Source organism: Oncorhynchus masou, unplaced genomic scaffold (assembly GCF_036934945.1).
Source record: "Oncorhynchus masou masou isolate Uvic2021 unplaced genomic scaffold, UVic_Omas_1.1 unplaced_scaffold_2663, whole genome shotgun sequence".
NCBI classification, from domain to species: Eukaryota; Metazoa; Chordata; class Actinopteri; order Salmoniformes; family Salmonidae; genus Oncorhynchus; species Oncorhynchus masou.
In genome coordinates this window covers 16,866-35,411 of record NW_027009098.1, presented here as the reverse complement: position 1 = coordinate 35,411, position 18,546 = coordinate 16,866, and the positions used below count along the sequence as shown (strand labels likewise).

General features: G+C 47.0%; 1 long non-coding RNA gene across 1 annotated transcript; it reads right to left on the bottom strand.

Annotated features, from left to right (window-relative positions):
• Nucleotides 1-13,666: 13,666 nt before the first annotated feature.
• LOC135533794 (uncharacterized) lies at nucleotides 13,667-17,007 on the bottom strand. Its single transcript, XR_010454591.1, has 2 exons — nucleotides 15,816-17,007; nucleotides 13,667-15,681 (listed from the first exon to the last, which is right to left on the bottom strand). It is a non-coding gene; the product is annotated as an uncharacterized LOC135533794 (long non-coding RNA).
• Between the last annotated feature and the right edge of the window lie 1,539 nt (nucleotides 17,008-18,546).

The window sequence follows — 18,546 nt, the reverse complement described above, 5'->3', positions numbered from 1 at the left end:
TGCTGCATGTGATCTTTACACTGAAAATGTATCTGTGTATGCTGTGGTAATGCTGTTAACCATGTGGTAATGCTGTGGTAACCCTGGTAACCATGTGGTAACGCCGTGGTAACCCTGTGGTAACCCAGGTAATGCTGTGGTAACCCTGGTAACCATGTGGTAACGCCGCGGTAACCCTGTGGTAACCCAGGTAATGCTGTGGTAATGCTGTGGTAACCATGTGGTAACCCAGTGGTAATGCTGTGGTAACCCTGGTAATCCTGTGGTAACCCAGTGGTAATGCTGTGGTAACCCTGTGGTAACCAATTCCCACCAGCTGCAACCTGTTCCATAATCAAGACCTCTACTAATACTCAGCCATGCCACTTCCACGCTGCCAGATCGTAGCCTCTACTCAGTCAGTCTGTATTTCTAGCTGTTTGTTCCTAGCCTCACGCTGCTTTTCTCTCCGCTACAGTCCCGCCTGCTCTGACTCCGGTACCTGTCTCCAGTCCCTCGTCTCCTCAGTCCTGCTTCCCCGGCCTGGATGCCTGCTCTACTGCTTCATTGGATTCTTCTCCAGACCTGCTTCCTAATCTCCTTGCCCTCAGCCTCCTTCCGGATTCCCTACTACCCACCCCATCTCCTCTCCCGCTTTTCAATAAATACATTGGTTATCTATCCTTGCGTCTGAGTCTGAGTCTGCATTTGGGTTCAGCTGCTCCGCCCCGCGTAACAGCGGTTATAGTAGACAAACCATAGCATTGCATAGGTCAGAGGGGCCACACAGACGATAAGAAGATTGTCTCTGAAGTCAAATCCTCTTGTTACATCATACGTGTGTCTCTACCATTAATCCAGAACAGAGAGAGGGAGGGAGGGAGGGAGAGAGGGAGGGAGGGAGGGAGGGAGGTGAAAAAGGAAGAGAGGGATGACAGAGAAGGCTGCAGGGGTGACCCTTTCTGGAGCTATTGGTGTTAATAATTAATGAGGCTCCAGATGGACACAGGAGGATGCTGATGGATAAGGAAGAGGAGATTAGAGAGGAGGGGAGAGGAGTGGAGGAGGAAATGAGGAGATAAGAGGAGTGGAGGAGATTAGAGAGGAGGAGGAGAGATGGATACAGAGATAATGATGATGGATATAGATATGATGAATACAGAGAGATGGTGAGGAGGGAGACAGAGAGGGAGGGAAAGTGATGAGCGAGAGGGGGGGGGAGAGGAGACGGAGAGAGACGGAGGGAAAGTGAGGAGCGAGAGGGGTGGGAGAAGTGAGGAGCGAGAGGGGGGAGAGGAGACGGAGGGGAAGTGAGGAGCGATGAGGGGGAAGAGAGAGGAGACGGAGAGAGAGGGAGGGAAAGTGAGGAGCGAGAGGGGGAGAGAGAGGAGACAGAGGGAAGGTCAGGGGGAGAGAGAGGGAGACGGAGAGAGAGGGAGGAAAAGTGAGGAGCGAGAGAGGGGGAGAGGAGACGGAGGGGAAGTGAGGAGCGATGAGGGGGAGAGAGAGGAGACGGAGAGAGAGGGAGGGAAAGTGAGGAGCGAGAGGGGGAGAGAGAGGAGACAGAGGGAAGGTCAGGGGGGAGAGAGAGGAGACGGAGAGAGAGGGAGGGAAAGTGAGGAGCGATGAGGGGGGAGAGAGAGGAGATGGAGGGGAAGTGAGGAGCGATGAGGGGGGAGAGAGAGGAGATGGAGGGGAAGTGAGGAGCGATGAGGGGGGAGAGAGAGGAGACGGAGAGAGAGGGAGGGAAAGTGAGGAGCGAGAGAGGGGGGAGAGGAGACGGAGGGGAAGTGAGGAGCGATGAGGGGGAGAGAGAGGAGACGGAGAGAGAGGGAGGGAAAGTGAGGAGCGAGAGGGGGAGAGGAGACGGAGGGGAAGTGAGGAGCGATGAGGGGGGAGAGGAGACGGAGGGGAAGTGAGGAGCGATGAGGGGGGAGAGGAGACGGAGGGGAAGTGAGGAGCGATGAGGGGGGAGAGAGAGGAGACGGAGAGAAAGGGAGGGAAAGTGAGGAGCGAGAGGGGGGGGAGAGAGAGGAGACGGTAGCTTTTACCTCCACTACAGGAAGCACTGAAGGGAGGAGAGAGGAGAAAAAGACGGGCAACCACTAAATATTTGACACAAACAGCAGTGAATCTGTTCAGAGAGTGAAAGGGAGGAAGAGGTTGAGGGAGACCTCAGACTACTGTCCATCTGTCTGTTCCACTTCATCAAACTGAGTCAACCTTGATTTGACATCAATCAAAGAGAAACAGGACAGGGAAGATGCCAGGAGAGACGGTAGAAGTTGGCCCACTAGATGATACACAGGAGGTTGTTTCCTACGCATTTTCTATTTATTATGGATCCCCATTAGTTCCTGCCGAGGCAGCAGCTACTCTTCCTTTGGTTTATTACGGATCCCCATTAGTTCCTGCCAAGGCAGCAGCTACTCTTCCTTTGGTTTATTACGGATCCCCATTAGTTCCTGCCAAGGCAGCAGCTACTCTTCCTTTGGTTTATTACGGATCCCCATTAGTTCCTGCCAAGGCAGCAGCTACTCTTCCTGGGGTTTATTATGGATCCCCATTAGTTCCTGCCAAGGCAGCAGCTACTCTTCCTGGGGTTTATTATGGATCCCCATTAGTTCCTAACAAGGCAGCAGCTACTCTTCCTGGGGTTTATTACGGATCCCCATTAGTTCCTGTCAAGGCAGCAGCTACTCTTCCTGGGGTTTATTATGGATCCCCATTAGTTCCTGCCAAGGCAGCAGCTACTCTTCCTGTCGTTTATTACGGATCCCCATTAGTTCCTGCCGAGGCAGCAGCTACTCTTCCTGTCGTTTATAATGGATCCCCATTAGTTCCTGTCAAGGCAGCAGCTACTCTTCCTGGGGTTTATTATGGATCCCCATTAGTTCCTGCCGAGGCAGCAGCTACTCTTCCTGGGGTTTATTATGGATCCCCATTAGTTCCTGTCAAGGCAGCAGCTACTCTTCCTGGGGTTTATTATGGATCCCCATTAGTTCCTGCCAAGGCAGCAGCTACTCTTCCTGGGGTTTATAGCCTGTAGCCGGGCTAATCAACACTCCCTGGGGTAATGTCGTAGCCGGTAGACCAACACTCTCTGAGGTAATGTCGTAGCCGGTAGACCAACACTCTCTGAGGTAATGTTGTAGCCCGTAGACATGAGATCAACACTCTGAGGTAATATCCTGGCCCGCAGCCAGGCTAATCAACACTCCCTGGGGTAATGTCGTAGCCGGTAGACCAACACTCTCTGAGGTAATGTCGTAGCCGGTAGACCAACACTCTCTGAGGTAATGTTGTAGCCCGTAGACATGAGATCAACACTCTGAGGTAATATCCTGGCCCGCAGCCAGGCTAATCAACACTCCCTGGGGTAATGTCGTAGCCGGTAGACCAACACTCTCTGAGGTAATGTCGTAGCCGGTAGACCAACACTCTCTGAGGTAATGTCGTAGCCCATAGACAGGAGATCAACAGCTAAGGTGTGTGATGAACATGGTCAGAACTAAATACTACACCCACAAATGGTAGAATGATATGATTTGGGCTGGTGATAACTCTGTGGATATCCTATGAATTGTGTATGAGGCTTTCGCCTGCCGTTTCATTTGATGGGGGATTTTACAGGTCGTATTTAATGAAAGAGTTTCATTCCAAAACGCTAAAAAATACTTTTTCTGAAATGTTGGTAAATTAGCTTTCAGTGTTTGAATAAATTATGAAAGAGATTGGTGTGGTTTGTTTTGCAAAATGCTCTCTCAAAATCCACCACATTTTCAGAGAAATAAGTAAAACTGCTAGGTTTTACACAGTCAATTATACATTTGTGACATCAATATTATTATTTATTTAAAATCTATACAGTAAAATGAGATCTGTATGTAAAACAGACACATACACATATATAACCCTCGCCAACAGCCAATGAAATTGCAGGGTGCCAAATACAAATCAACAGAAATCTCATAAATCAAATTTCTCAAACATACAAGTATTAGGCACCATTTTAAAGATGAAATTCTCGTTAATCCAGCCACAGTGTCTGATTTCAGAAATGCTTTACAGCGAAAGCTCCACAAACGGTTATGTTAGGTCACCACAAAGTCACAGAAAAACCCAGCCATTTTTCCAGCCAAGGAGAGGAGTTACAAAAAGCACAAATAGAGATAAAATTAATCACTGACCTTTGATGATCTTCATCAGATGACACTCATAGGACTTCATGTTACACAATACATGTATGTTTTGTTCTATAAAGTGCATATTTATATCCAAAAATCTCATTTTACATTGGCGTGTTATATTCAGTAGTTCCAAAACATGCGGTGATTTTTGCAGAGATCCACATCAATTCACAGAAATACTCATTATAAATGTTGATGAAATTTCAAGTGCTATGCATGGAAGTTTAGATAAACTTCTCCTTAATGCAACCGCTGTGTCAGATTTCATAAACACTTTACGGAAAAAGCATACCATGCAATAATCTGAGTATGGAGCTCAGAGCCCAAACCAGCCAAAATAAATATTCACCATGTTGCTCAGTCAACATTAGTCAGAAATAGCATTATAAATATTCATATACCTTTGATGATCTTCATCAGAATGCACTCCCAGGAATCCCAGTTCCACAGTAAATGTTTGATTTGCAGGACAAGGATTGTCCTGACTTTCAAGAATGGCTGAATTGCGATGCAAAAACAATGTATTGGATCCATGCTGCAGAGGGCTATATCAATCCATTAGTACAGGACTAGTTAAGGCCCAGCTCTGCAGAGGGCTTTATCATTCCATTAATACAGGACTAGTTAAGGCTCAGCTCTGCAGAGGGCTTTATCATTCCATTAATACAGGACTAGTTAAGGCTCGGTGCAGCAGAGGGCTATATCAGTCCATTAATACAGGACTAGTTAAGGCCCAGCGCTGCAGAGGGCTTTATCACCAATTGTGCAAGTTCTCCCACTTAAAAAGATGAGAGAGGCCTGTAATTTTCATCATCGGTATACTTCAACTATGACAGACAAAATGAGAAAAAAATCCAGAAAATCACATTGTAGGATTTTTAATGAATTTATTTGCAATTTGGTCAATAACAAAAGTTTATCTCAATACTTTGTTATATACCCTTTGTTGGCAATGACAGAGGTCAAACGTTTTCTGTAAGTCTTCACAAGGTTTTCACACACTGTTGCTGGTATTTTGGCCCATTCCTCCATGCAGATCTCCTCTAGAGCAGTGATGTTTTGGGGCTGTTGCTGGGCAACACGGACTTTCAACTCCCTCCAAAGATTTTCTATGGGGTTGAGATCTGGAGACTGGCTAGGCCACTCCAGGACCTTGAAATGCTTCTTTGAAGCCACTCCTTTGTTGCCCGGGCGGTGTGTTTGGGATCATTGTCATGCTGAAAGACCCAGCCACGTTTCATCTTCAATGCCCGATACATGGCCCCATTCATTATTTCCTTTATACGGATCAGTCGTCCTGGTCCCTTTGCAGAAAAACAGCCCCAAAGCATGATGTTTCCACCCCCATGCTTCACAGTAGGTATAGTGTTCTTTGGATGCAACTCAGCATTCTTTGTCCTCCAAACACGACGAGTTGAGTTTTTACCAAAAAGTTATATTTTGGTTTCATCTGACCATATGACATTCTCCCAATCTTATTCTGAATCATCGAAATGCTCTCTAGCAAACTTCAGACAGGCCTGGACATGTATTAGCTTAACCAGGGGGACACATCTGGCACTGCAGGATTTGAGTCCCTGGCGGCGTAGTGTGTTACTGATGGTAGGCTTTGTTACTTTGGTCCCAGCTCTCTGCAGGTCATTCACTAGGTCCCCCGTGTGGTTCTGGGATTTTTGCTCACCGTTCTTGTGATCATTTTGACCCCACGGGGTGAGATCTAGCGTGGAGCCCCAGATCGAGGGAGATTATCAGTGGTCTTGTATGTCTTCCATTTCCTAATAATTGCTCCCACAGTTGATTTCTTCAAACCAAGCTGCTTACCTATTGCAGATTCAGTCTTCCCAGCCTGGTGCAGGTCTACAATTTGGTTTCTGGTGTCCTTTGACAGCTCTTTGGTCTTGGCCGTAGTGGAGTGTGGAGTGTGACTGTTTGAGGTTGTGGACAGGTGTATTTTATACTGATAAGTTCAAACAGGTGCCATTAATACAGGTAACGAGTGGAGGACAGAGGAGCCTCTTAAAGAAGAAGTTACAGGTCTGTGAGAGCCAGAAATCTTGCTTGTTTGTAGTTGTCCAAATACTTATTTTCCACCATAATTTGCAAATAAATTCATAAAAAATCCTACAATGTGATTTTCTGGATTTTTTTTCTCATTTTGTCTGTCATAGTTGAAGCGTACCTATGATGAAAATTACAGGCCTCTCTCATCTTTTTAAGTGGGAGAACTTGCACAATTGGTGGCTGACTAAATACTTTCTTGTCCCACTGTAAAAGCCTCCACTTTGACTCTGTACCGTAACACACTGTACATAGCCCCGCTATTGTTATTTACTGCTGCTCTTTAATTATTTGTTATTCTTATCTCTTAATTTTTCTTAAAACTGCATTGTTGGCTCAGGGCTTGTAAGTAAGCATTTCACTGTAAGGTGAAATTGTATTCTACACCTGTTATATTCGGCGTATGTGACAAATACAATTTGATTTGATTTTATACATTTTTTTTTCATTGAGTTTAGAAACATAATTACATACTTCATTCAGTTTTGGCTTGTTAGCTCTGACAAAGACTTCCTCTGACAAAGACCTCCTCTGACAAAGACTTGGGTTTACACTGAGTAATGGCCCTCAAGCTGTGGGTTTAATGACCAACACTGAGTAATGGCCCTCAAGCTGTGGGTTTAATGACCAACACTGAGTAATGGCCCTCAAGCTATGGGTTTAATGACCAACACTAAGTAATGGCCCTCAAGCTGTGGGTTTAATGACCAACACTAAGTAATGGCCCTCAAGCTGTGGGTTTAATGACCAACACTGAGTAATGGCCCTCAAGCTGTGGGTTTAATGACCAACACTGAGTAATGGCCCTCAAGCTGTGGGTTTAATGACCAACACTGAGTAATGGCCCTCAAGCTGTGGGTTTAATGACCAACACTGAGTAATGGCCCTCAAGCTGTGGGTTTAATGACCAACACTGAGTAATGGCCCTCAAGCTGTGGGTTTAATGACCAACACTGAGTAATGGCCCTCAAGCTGTGGGTTTAATGACCAACACTGAGTAATGGCCCTCAAGCTGTGGGTTTAATGACCAACACTGAGTAATGGCCCTCAAGCTGTGGGTTTAATGACCAACACTGAGTAATGGCCCTCAAGCTGTGGGTTTAATGACCAACACTGAGTTATGGCCCTCAAGCTGTGGGTTTAATGACCAACACTGAGTAATGGCCCTCAAGCTGTGAGTTTAATGACCAACACTGAGTAATGGCCCTCAAGCTGTGGGTTTAATGACCAACACTGAGTAATGGCCCTCAAGCTGTGGGTTTAATGACCAACACTGAGTAATGGCCCTCAAGCTGTGGGTTTAATGACCAACACTGAGTAATGGCCCTCAAGCTGTGGGTTTAATGACCAACACTGAGTAATGGCCCTCAAGCTGTGGGTTTAATGACCAACACTGAGTAATGGCCCTCAAGCTGTGGGTTTAATGACCAACACTGAGTAATGGCCCTCAAGCTGTGGGTTTAATGACCAACACTGAGTAATGGCCCTCAAGCTGTGGGTTTAATGACCAACACTGAGTAATGGCCCTCAAGCTGTGGGTTTAATGACCAACACTGAGTAATGGCCCTCAAGCTGTGAGTTTAATGACCAACACTGAGTAATGGCCCTCAAGCTGTGGGTTTAATGACCAACACTGAGTAATGGCCCTCAAGCTGTGGGTTTAATGACCAACACTGAGTAATGGCCCTCAAGCTGTGGGTTTAATGACCAACACTGAGTAATGGCCCTCAAGCTGTGGGTTTAATGACCAACACTGAGTAATGGCCCTCAAGCTGTGGGTTTAATGACCAACACTGAGTAATGGCCCTCAAGCTGTTAGATGTGGATTATACACAGCTTTCCCCAAACTCGAATCCTCGGGACTCCAAGAGGTGCAAGTTGGTTGTGCCCTAACACTACACAGCTGATGCAAATGATTAAAGCTCGATAGTTAGTTGTCTATTTGAATCAGCTGTGTGGTGCTAGGACATAAACCAATAACGTACACACCTTGGAGTCCAGAGGACAACGTTTGGGAAACCCTGGATTACAGGCAGAATTTGTGTGAATTCAAAAGGCTTTTTGATCTCCAGTCTTAACCTCCTGCCCTAGCTCTCTGCTCTGCCCCAGCTCTCTGCTCTGCCCCAGCTCTCTGCTCTGCCCCAGCTCTCTGCTCTGCCCCAGCTCTCTGCTCTGCCCCAGCTCTCTGCTCTGCACCAGCTCTCTGCTCTGCCCCAGCTCTCTGCTCTGCCCTAGCTCTCTGCTCTGCCCCAGCTCTCTGCCCCAGCTCTCTGCTCTGCCCCAGCTCTCTGCTCTGCCCCAGCTCTCTGCTCTGCCCCAGCTCTGCTCTGCCCCAGCTCTCTGCACCAGCTCTCTGCCCCAGCTCTCTGCTCTGCCCCAGCTCTCTGCCCCAGCTCTCTGCTCTGCCCCAGCTCTCTGCTCTGCCCCAGCTCTCTTCCCCAGCTCTTTACACCAGCTCTCTTCCCCAGCTCTTTACACCAGCTCTCTTCCCCAGCTCTTTACACCAGCTCTCTGCCCCAGCTCTTTACACCAGCTCTCTGCCCCAGCTCTTTACACCAGCTCTCTGCCCCAACTCTCTGCTACGACTCTTTTAGGCTGCTCAATTATTGAAGGTGGGTTACTGCCATCTGCTGGATAGGGCTGAGTGACTGGACTAGGTGAATGGTCTGGATAGGGCTGAGTGACTGGACTGGGTGAATGATCTGGATAGGTCTGAGTGACTGGACTAGGTGAATGATCTGGATAGGGCTGAGTGACTGGACTAGGTGAATGGTCTGGATAGGGCTGAGTGACTGGACTAGGTGAATGGTCTGGATAGGGCTGAGTGACTGGACTGGGTGAATGGTCTGGATAGGGCTGAGTGACTGGACTAGGTGAATGATCTGGATAGGGCTGAGTGACTGGACTAGGTGAATGGTCTGGATAGGGCTGAGTGACTGGACTGGGTGAATGGTCTGGATAGGGCTGAGTGACTGGACTAGGTGAATGGTCTGGATAGGGCTGAGTGACTGGACTAGGTGAATGATCTGGATAGGGCTGAGTGACTGGACTAGGTGAATGATCTGGATAGGGCTGAGTGACTGGACTAGGTGAATGGTCTGGATAGGGCTGAGTGACTGGACTAGGTGAATGGTCTGGATAGGGCTGAGTGACTGGACTAGGTGAATGGTCTGGATAGGGCTGAGTGACTGGACTGGGTGAATGGTCTGGATAGGGCTGAGTGACTGGACTAGGTGAATGGTCTGGATAGGGCTGAGTGACTGGACTAGGTGAATGGTCTGGATAGGGCTGAGTGACTGGACTGGGTGAATGGTCTGGATAGGGCTGAGTGACTGGACTGGGTGAATGGTCTGGATAGAGCTGAGTGACTGGACTGGGTGAATGGTCTTGATAGAGCTGAGGGGGGTTCGCCCAGGGCGCCATACAAGCTAGAACTGCCACATACGCTTGAAACAAATAGCCAAATGGAAAACTGCAGACAAAAATGCTTTCTGCTACCTAAGATCCGTGAAATGTAAGTTAAACTGGCAATGGAGTGAAGAGCAGACATCTCAATCTCATGAAGAACGCGAAGGGGGAAGAATTCTGGCAGGGGTGGAGAATTCTGGCAGAGGGGGGAGAATTCTGGCAGGGGTGGAGAATTCTGGCAGAGGGGGGAGAATTCTGGCAGGGGTGGAGAATTCTGGCAGAGGGGGGAGAATTCTGGCAGAGGGGGGAGAATTCTGGCAGGGGGGAAGAATTCTGGCAGGGGTGGAGAATTCTGGCAGAGGGTGGAGAATTCTGGCAGAGGGGGAGAATTCTGGCAGAGGGGGAGAATTCTGGCAGAGGGGGAGAATTCTGGCAGAGGGGGAGAATTCTGGCAGAGGGGGAGAATTCTGGCAGAGGGGAAGAATTCTGGCAGAGGGGGAAGAATTCTGGCAGAGGGGGAGAATTCTGGCAGAGGGGGGAGAATTCTGGCAGAGGGGGAAGAATTCTGGCAGAGGGGAGAATTCTGGCAGGGGGTGGAGAATTCTGGCAGAGGGGGGAGAATTCTGGCAGAGGGGGAGAATTCTGGCAGAGGGGGAGAATTCTGGCAGAGGGGGAGAATTCTGGCAGAGGGGGAGAATTCTGGCAGAGGGGGAGAATTCTGGCAGGGGGTGGAGAATTCTGGCAGAGGGGGAGAATTCTGGCAGAGGGGGAGAATTCTGGCAGAGGGGGAGAATTCTGGCAGAGGGGGAGAATTCTGGCAGAGGGGGAAGAATTCTGGCAGAGGGGGAGAATTCTGGCAGAGGGGGAGAATTCTGGCAGAGGGGGAGAATTCTGGCAGAGGGGAAGAATTCTGGCAGGGGGGAGAATTCTGGCAGAGGGGGAGAATTCTGGCAGGGGTGGAGAATTCTGGCAGAGGGTGGAGAATTCTGGCAGAGGGGGAGAATTCTGGCAGGGGTGGAGAATTCTGGCAGAGGGTGGAGAATTCTGGCAGAGGGGGAGAATTCTGGCAGAGGGGGAGAATTCTGGCAGAGGGGGAGAATTCTGGCAGAGGGGGAGAATTCTGGCAGAGGGGGAGAATTCTGGCAGAGGGGGAAGAATTCTGGCAGAGGGGGAAGAATTCTGGCAGAGGGGGAGAATTCTGGCAGAGGGGGAGAATTCTGGCAGAGGGGGAAGAATTCTGGCAGAGGGGGAGAATTCTGGCAGGGGGTGGAGAATTCTGGCAGAGGGGGAGAATTCTGGCAGAGGGGGAGAATTCTGGCAGAGGGGGAGAATTCTGGCAGAGGGGGAGAATTCTGGCAGAGGGGGAAGAATTCTGGCAGGGGGGAGAATTCTGGCAGAGGGGGAGAATTCTGGCAGGGGTGGAGAATTCTGGCAGAGGGTGGAGAATTCTGGCAGAGGGGGAGAATTCTGGCAGAGGGGGAGAATTCTGGCAGAGGGGGAGAATTCTGGCAGAGGGGGAGAATTCTGGCAGAGGGGGAGAATTCTGGCAGAGGGGGAAGAATTCTGGCAGAGGGGGAAGAATTCTGGCAGAGGGGGAGAATTCTGGCAGAGGGGGAGAATTCTGGCAGAGGGGGAAGAATTCTGGCAGAGGGGGAAAATTCTGGCAGCGGGTGGAGAATTCTGGCAGAGGGGGAGAATTCTGGCAGAGGGGGAGAATTCTGGCAGAGGGGGAGAATTCTGGCAGAGGGGAGAATTCTGGCAGAGGGGGGAGAATTCTGGCAGAGGGGGAGAATTCTGGCAGGGGGTGGAGAATTCTGGCAGAGGGGGAGAATTCTGGCAGAGGGGGAGAATTCTGGCAGAGGGGGAGAATTCTGGCAGAGGGGGAGAATTCTGGCAGAGGGGGAAGAATTCTGGCAGAGGGGGAGAATTCTGGCAGAGGGGGAGAATTCTGGCAGAGGGGGAGAATTCTGGCAGAGGGGGAAGAATTCTGGGGGGAGAATTCTGGCAGAGGGGGAGAATTCTGGCAGGGGTGGAGAATTCTGGCAGAGGGGGAGAATTCTGGCAGGGGTGGAGAATTCTGGCAGAGGGGGAGAATTCTGGCAGAGGGGGAGAATTCTGGCAGGGGGAAGAATTCTGGCAGGGGTGGAGAATTCTGGCAGAGGGTGGAGAATTCTGGCAGAGGGGGAGAATTCTGGCAGAGGGGGAGAATTCTGGCAGAGGGGGAGAATTCTGGCAGAGGGGGAGAATTCTGGCAGAGGGGGAGAATTCTGGCAGAGGGGGAAGAATTCTGGCAGAGGGGGAGAATTCTGGCAGGGGGGGAGAATTCTGGCAGAGGGTGGAGAATTCTGGCAGGGGGGAGAATTCTGGCAGAGGGGGAGAATTCTGGCAGAGGGTGGAGAATTCTGGCAGAGGGGGAGAATTCTGGCAGGGGGGAGAATTCTGGCAGAGGGGGAGAATTCTGGCAGAGGGGGAGAATTCTGGCAGGGGGGAGAATTCTGGCAGAGGGGGAGAATTCTGGCAGGGGGGAGAATTCTGGCAGAGGGGGAGAATTCTGGCAGGGGGGGAGAATTCTGGCAGAGGGGGAGAATTCTGGCAGGGGGGGGGGAATTTTGGCAGGGGGAAGAATTCTGGCAGAGGGGGAGAATTCTGGCAGAGGGGGAGAATTCTGGCAGGGGGGGAGAATTCTGGCAGAGGGGGAGAATTCTGGCAGGGGGGAGAATTCTGGCAGAGGGGGAGAATTCTGGCAGGGGGGGGGAATTTTGGCAGGGGGAAGAATTCTGGCAGAGGGTGGAGAATTCTGGCAGAGGGGGAGAATTCTGGCAGAGGGGGAGAATTCTGGCAGAGGGGGGGGAATTCTGGCAGAGGGGGAGAATTCTGGCAGAGGGGAGAATTCTGGCAGAGGGGGGAGAATTCTGGCAGGGGGGAGAATTCTGGCAGGGGGGGGAATTTTGGCACATAGTATTATATCAAGAATTCAAAAAAAATCTACCCTAACCAAAATATTATTGCAGAAAGCTGTTACAAAAAAAAAACATTTTTTTGGAAGAACAGGGAAACCTTTGCCTGTCACCTTTGAGGCACCTGTGATTGCCCTTCAAAACAGCAACAGGAAGAGAAACCCTGGCTGTCACCTTAGAATCAGGGCACCATATCTGTTAGCGCCATCTTGTTTTCTGACCTGTATTCCCCCCGTGGTCACCATGACATCATGGTGCAGTAGGTCTGATCTGACACATGAACTGTGATGGGGAAAAGTAGTGCACTATATAGAGAATATGATGCCATTTAGGACACAGTCATTGTGTCCACGTGTGACCAAGACTAATCGCTACTGTAGCCCCATTGACTCTAATATAAACAGGAAGGGCTGCAATTTCAACAACAACAACAACGACTTTAAATAATGTCCCCCCCCCCATCTCTCTCTCCAATCTCTACCAGATCGATAAGATCTCCCAACATCTGAGAAACAAACAGCAACAGGGAATAGCGGCTGTAGGATAGAGGCATTTGCAGTAAAGCACAGGGAGCTTTTGCTGTAGAATAGAGGCTTTTACAGTAAAGCACTTGGGGAGAAGCTTTTGCTATAGGATAGAAGCATTTACAGTACAGCACAGCAAGAAGCCTTTGCTATAGGATAGAGGCATTTACAGTAAAGCACAGGGAGAAGCTTTTGCTGTAGAATAGAGGCATTTACAGTAAAGCACAGGGAGAAGCTTTTGCTATAGGATAGAGGCATTTACAGTACAGCAAGAAGCCTTTTCTGTAGGATAGAGGATTTTACAGTACAGCACAGCGAGAAGCCTTTTCTGTAGGATAGAGGATTTTACAGTACAGCACAGCGAGAAGCCTTTGCTGTAGGATAGAGGATTTTACAGTAAAGCACACCTCCTATCTGATATGACTAGAGGGCGACTTTCTTCAGAGGATTACTTCATCTTCACAAAAGGACATCTGAGGCTTGGAGACTTTCTGTCCTCGTCAAGTATTAACACAAAAAAAATGTAATACATTCAAAACAACAACCAAAATAAATTAAACAGTTTTATTCTCAAATCATAAAATCTCAAAGTTGAAATAGACAAAAGACGTCCAAACAAATGGAAGCGATGTTTGTGGAAGAACTGAGAGCTGACTGGTCTCCCTGGGAATAATTATCATAGCTTTCCATCATTTAGACTTTACAGATCAATAATAATATATAATCTGAGGAGCATGTAAAAAAACAAGATGGAAGACAGAAGCTGATCAATCAGAACACTGAATGTTCCAGAGGTTCCAGGGGTTCCAGAGGTTCGGTTGCTGACCAGGCAACAAGGGACGATTCTGATTCCGTGTCCAGTTTACCTCAACATTGGCCCACCCATTATTACATGCAAATGACAACACTGGGGCATAAATATTCATTTGGAATAGGGATTGTTTCATGTCCTTTTTGACCGGGTATAGAAAAGTGTTGAAATAAACGGAGTTCATTGGTTTGAGCCCTTGGGATTGGCATTTGAATTGACTGCAATTCCCTTACATAGACAACATCGAAGTCAGTCGTTCCCATAAGATCTGATCTAGGATCTGTCCCCCAACCACTAATAATATCCATCCTCCAAACAGACCACACAAAATAATTTACGACCAGGATCAGCGCTTAGGGACCATCAGATCAACACACACACTGGTTTATAGAACAGCACATGAATAAAACACGTGTTTAAAGAATAGCAAACAGTACAATTTAAAATAATTGAAGTGTCTTTGTCCACAGACTAGGAGACAGGCCTCAGCATCTTCAGATTAGGTGGAGGAGGAAGGGGGACTCTCTGGGTGTCTTAACGTAGCTTCCTCACCTCATCTCCATCTTCCTAGAATGACGCTGAAGAAGTGACAGAATGATAAGAAAATACCGCCATGTTTCCTGTTGTATATTATATAACCTGTGTTTTCTGCAGAAAGCCCATTCCCGCCAACCACATTTATTGTTATGATGAGATACTTAAAAAAAAAAAAATGGTTGAGATTGTAGAGCATACTTCTTCATCTGTCTCTCTGTGGGGGTGATTTTCAGAGGTGGCACCACAGGAGGGGTTTTCCTAGGGGGGGCCCCCCCCCAGAGTTTTTCCTGAACTGGTAGGCTAACCCAACCAGGTAAAACTCCAGAACCTAAGTCGTAGGGTATGACATAGTAATAGAAATAAAACGGTTGCATGTGGGCAGATTGTTATTTCCCAACATCCTGGTTTAAAAATGATTTATTCTTTAAATACTAATCAACAACTGTGATTGGCCAATAGAACCAACAGTGCTGACTGCATGCACGGTTAAAAAGTGCGGGCCTTTTAACATCTGTAATTGAAAAGTGACTCGTACAGGATGTCATCACTATTGTGTTCATCGATTGATTTCAGGTCAATCATTTTGGATTGATACGGTCTGGGTAGACGAAGTCGGCTTCGTTTCATATGGCCAGAAGAGACCAGAGTGCATAGGTTTCTCTTGGCCACCTGTAGCTGTGGTCGTTATCAGTAGACTACAGTTGATCAGACTGAAGCACGAGTTGACAAATCATAAAGGCAAAATCATTCTAAACAACAGTAATCTTCAATGCTTTTGTGTCAATATTTTTTATTAAACCGAATTGAAAAAGTGTTGGGGTAAATGCCAGCCACCCTGCTGTGCTGATCTCTGCAACGTGGATATATGGAAATAAATGTGCACATATATAGTTCTTAATTTGTAGCAGTATGTTATTATTTTAAAAAAATAATAATAATTTTTTAAAGAGTTGGTGGCAGGAATGGGCTTCCATAGTTTTCAGATCAGTGTGGATGGAGAGGAGAGGAGGAGACGAGGAGAGGAGATGAGGAGACGAGGAGAGGAGATGAGGAGAAGAAGCTACTGTAGAGTGTTGACATGCAGCCCCCTCAAGAGGCCGTTTCACAGCGGTGGTTGAACAGGACCTCTACGACCTTGGGGTCAGCCATAGTTGAAAGGTCACCTAGATCCTTCTCGTTCCGGGCGATCTGCCTCAGGACCCGCCTCATGATCTTACCTGAGGATGAGATATTTTGTAAAATAAAATGAAAATAATAAATAAAAATGTAAAAGACAAAATGAACATAAAAGTATTTTTAAATTATTTATTTTTTAAAAAGTGGTAGAAATCAGGAATGAGGTAACACGTACCAGATCGTGTTTTAGGAAGTCCAGGAGCGTTCTGGATGAAGTCTGGGGTTGCGATCGGACCAATCTTCTCCCTCACTAACAAGACATGTTTTGTTGTTGTGTTAAATCAAGAACCCAAAAAAAATGTTGTACTCCTGTTTACAGCATATCAAATGTTATTGGTTGCATACAGATGGTTAGCAGATGGTATTGGTCACATGGTTCGCAGATGGTATAGTTCACATACACATGGTTAGCAGATGGTATTGGTCACATGGTTAGCAGATGGTATTGGTCACATGGTTAGCAGATGTTATTGGTCACATACACATGGTTAGCAGATGTTATTGGTCACATACACATGGTTAGCAGATGGTATTGGTCACATGGTTAGCAGATGGTATTGGTCACATACACATGGTTAGCAGATGGTATTGGTCACATACACAAGGTTAGCAAATGTTATTGGTCACATACACATGGTTAGCAGATGGTATTGGTCACATACACATGGTTAGCAGATGTTATTGGTCAGATACTCATGGTTAGCAGATGTTATTGGTCACATACACGTGTTTAACAGATGTTATTGGTCACATACAGGTGTTCAGTGTTAGTTCTACAAGGGGTAACCTGTAATCTAGGGTTAGTTCTACAAGGGGTAACCTGTAATCTAGGGTTAGTTCTACAAGGGGTAACCTGTAATCTAGTGTTAGTTCTACAAGGGGAAACCTGTAATCTAGTGTTAGTTCTACAAGGGGTAACCTGTAATCTAGTGTTAGTTCTACAAGGGGTAACCTGTAATCTAGTGTTAGTTCTACAAGGGATAACCTATAATCTAGGGTTAGTTCTACAAGGGGTAACCTGTAATCTAGGGTTAGTTCTACAAGGGGTAACCTGTAATCTAGTGTTAGTTCTACAAGGGGTAACCTGTAATCTAGTGTTAGTTCTACAAGGGGTAACCTGTAATCTAGGGTTAGTTCTACAAGGGGTAACCTGTAATCTACAAGGGGTAACCTGTAATCTACAAGGGGTAACATGTAATCTAGTGTTAGTTCTACAAGGGGTAACCTGTAATCTAGGGGTATGTTCTACAAGGGGTAACCTGTAATCTAGGGTTAGTTCTACAAGGGGTAATCTGTAATCTACAAGGGGTAACCTGTAATCTAGTGTTAGTTCTACAAGGGGTAACCTGTAATCTACAAGGGGTAACCTGTAATCTAGTGTTAGTTCTACAAGGGGTAACCTGTAATCTAGGGTTAGTTCTACAAGGGGTAACCTGTAATCTAGGGTTAGTTCTACAAGGGGTAACCTGTAATCTAGGGTTAGTTCTACAAGGGGTAACCTGTAATCTAGGGTTAGTTCTACAAGGGGTAACCTGTAATCTAGTGTTAGTTCTACAAGGGGTAACCTGTAATCTAGGGTTAGTTCTACAAGGGGTAACCTGTAATCTAGGGTTAGTTCTACAAGGGGTAACCTGTAATCTAGGGTTAGTTCTACAAGGGGTAATCTGTAATCTACAAGGGGTAACCTGTAATCTAGTGTTAGTTCTACAAGGGGTAACCTGTAATCTACAAGGGGTAACCTGTAATCTAGTGTTAGTTCTACAAGGGGTAACCTGTAATCTAGGGTTAGCTCTACAAGGGGTAACCTGTAATCTAGGGTTAGTTCTACAAGGGGTAACCTGTAATCTACAAGGGGTAACCTGTAATCTACAAGGGGTAACCTGTAATCTAGTGTTAGTTCTACAAGGGGTAACCTGTAATCTAGGGTTAGTTCTACAAGGGGTAACCTGTAATCTAGCGTTAGTTCTACAAAGGGTAACCTGTAATCTAGGGTTAGTTCTACAAGGGGTAACCTGTAATCTAGGGTTAGTTCTACAAGGGGTAACCTGTAATCTAGGGTTAGTTCTACAAGGGGTAACCTGTAATCTACAAGGGGTAACCTGTAATCTAGTGTTAGTTCTACAAGGGGTAACCTGTAATCTAGTGTTAGTTCTACAAGGGGTAACCTGTAATCTAGGGTTAGTTCTACAAGGGGTAACCTGTAATCTAGTGTTAGTTCTACAAGGGGTAACCTGTAATCTAGTGTTAGTTCTACAAGGGGTAACCTGTAATCTAGTGTTAGTTCTACAAGGGGTAACCTGTAATCTAGGGTTAGTTCTACAAGGGGTAACCTGTAATCTACAAGGGGTAACCTGTATTCTACAAGGGGTAACATGTAATCTAGTGTTAGTTCTACAAGGGGTAACCTGTAATCTAGGGGTATGTTCTACAAGGGGTAACCTGTAATCTAGGGTTAGTTCTACAAGGGGTAATCTGTAATCTACAAGGGGTAACCTGTAATCTAGTGTTAGTTCTACAAGGGGTAACCTGTAATCTACAAGGGGTAACCTGTAATCTAGTGTTAGTTCTACAAGGGGTAACCTGTAATCTAGGGTTAGTTCTACAAGGGGTAACCTGTAATCTAGGGTTAGTTCTACAAGGGGTAACCTGTAATCTAGGGTTAGTTCTACAAGGGGTAACCTGTAATCTAGTGTTAGTTCTACAAGGGGTAACCTGTAATCTAGGGTTAGTTCTACAAGGGGTAACCTGTAATCTAGGGTTAGTTCTACAAGGGGTAACCTGTAATCTAGGGTTAGTTCTACAAGGGGTAATCTGTAATCTACAAGGGGTAACCTGTAATCTAGTGTTAGTTCTACAAGGGGTAACCTGTAATCTACAAGGGGTAACCTGTAATCTAGTGTTAGTTC